Raw genomic sequence first — 2145 nt, 5'->3', positions numbered from 1 at the left:
TATGTATTTTTAAATATTTCTTGAATTTAGGTATGTTTTTTGTTATATTGATTTCTGACACTTACGCGAATATTAGACATTTAAATAAAACTACTTTTACGGATTTTATATGCTGTAAAGGATCCGAAACGTCGGGATTAAATAATATTAATATAACGCGATAAAATCCGTAAAAGTAGTTTTATTTAAATGTTTTTTGTTAGTTCTATTATGCAGTTTTTGTTTATTTTTCGTACCTATAACTAATACTTTGTGAAAATATTTGCGTGGTCGCTCTCGCAAACACATTCCCTTTTCCAGGGCTTCAGGATTAATCAAATGCGATGAATGGGCCATCAACAACACAACCCTAACATTAGTAAGGACAGGACATAAAGTTAAATAAATACATTTTCATAGCCCCTCAGTGGCGAATGATTCGACTCTTTTATTTGGAATCGGAGTGGATTCTCGTAAAAAGAGAATAAACATTCTGTGACATTTCCTTGAATTATATGGCTATTGGTATTTTATATGGGTATGGGTTTTACATGGCGACTATCAAATATTGGCGCTGGCATACCATGTAATGTAGAAGAATATTCTTGAATCATAAAGAGAGTCTGTAACGTTGTACGTTATATTTTGAATATTTAAAAATACTAGACTTGCTATATCTCAGCCGCGCGCCGCGAGCCGTGCGCCGTTGACGGGTGACGGAAACCGGTTCGGCGAACTATCCCTCCTATGAGGCGACGCGAGCAGAGCCTGCGGTCAATCGCGAGACGGTCACTAGCACGACACCGCGAGCCGATACAGTACTGGTCTATGTTGGTTTTTAACTCGCTGGTATATCGCATTTAATTTTATCCTAAATTAACTATTGTGCTTTTAAAATCACTATTAGAATCAGTGTATACCCCAGATCGGGTGAGTGTTGCAAAATATTGCTTATTATGTGCATCTAGAAAAGTTATACGTGAGTACGTGACGTGTCGTAGGATGACTTGCTGATTTCATTGTGCGCTCATTCTTTTATTTCATGCTACGATCACGCCTTTGTTGCTGTTATTGTGGAATATTATAGACTATGTATTGCCATAACGCTTTTAAAAAATATCAGGTGGTATTTGACCTTACATGACCGGTGCACTTAGACCGTGTCATGAGGGCCACGCCCTACAATTATTTTCTCACATTCTTTCCTTTTTAAATAATTTCTTATAGTGTCTACCTACTTATAACTTCTTCATTAACTTTTTCATTTAAACTAGTGCTTTGCTTTTTAAATCATTCACATACTTTCACCCTCATCACTTGCATTCAGATTACATTTTGGTTAGCTGTATTATAATCTGTCACGCTGCCTAGGCTGCCTCATCTCGATGCTATTTAGTGCTTGATCACTGCTTTCCATTTAGTTAGGTAGTGAGTAAGTGGAAATCGGGATGTTGCAGTCGTGGCTGGAATATAACCGGACCGTAACTAAGACGGAACATAACGGACATTCCAGGGTTCAAGTACCAGACTACCTCCAGTGCACCTACCGTAGTACACCTACCTAAAGTGCGCCTATCTACGTGCTGTGTCTACCTACGTGCCTGTGCCTACCTACGTGCCTGTGCCTACCTGCGTGCCGCGCCTATCTACGTGTCCTGCATCTACCTACGCGTTCGGCATCTACTAGCGCGCTGCACACCTACCCCGCCTGACCGCTGCCGAGCTGCCTGACTATACAGGATAGTGGTGTTTCTATAGCGGGCCAGAACTTAACGCGTGCTCGATATTTCTAAACTCACTCCCGGCTCTGCCGATATCTTTTTATAGAATATAGATGTATACTATTTACTAAATTTCTTCTTTTATTTCACCTACTATACTACCTACCACTAATCTAAACGTTACAAGTCGATGAAACTGACTTAAGTATTGCCATGCCAATTTAAATGGAATAAGGTTTTACAATTAATCGTAATACCTCAACGTATTTCTTTTTCAATAATGGGTATAATCCGCTTTGCTGTGCTCCTGAATAAATCAAAAAAGTTTTGTTATTTTTAGTAAAAATGTGTACCTTAATTCTGTATATCCATTGGAGAGTATTATAATACCCACCCACGCATGTATAGATAAGCAGCTTACAGAATGTCAATTATATGATGGATG

General features: G+C 38.7%; 1 long non-coding RNA gene across 1 annotated transcript; it reads left to right on the top strand.

Annotated features, from left to right (window-relative positions):
- The first annotated feature begins 625 nt into the window (after positions 1–625).
- Positions 626–1832, top strand: LOC124633279. The gene is made up of 2 exons (XR_006984720.1): positions 626–909; positions 1493–1832. It is a non-coding gene; the product is annotated as an uncharacterized LOC124633279 (long non-coding RNA).
- Positions 1833–2145: the final 313 nt, after the last annotated feature.

This window comes from Helicoverpa zea, chromosome 9 (genome assembly GCF_022581195.2).
Source record: "Helicoverpa zea isolate HzStark_Cry1AcR chromosome 9, ilHelZeax1.1, whole genome shotgun sequence".
In the NCBI taxonomy this organism is placed as follows: Eukaryota; Metazoa; Arthropoda; class Insecta; order Lepidoptera; family Noctuidae; genus Helicoverpa; species Helicoverpa zea.
The sequence above is the reverse complement of the archived record's forward strand: the minus strand, read 5'-3'. Positions and strand labels throughout refer to the sequence as shown.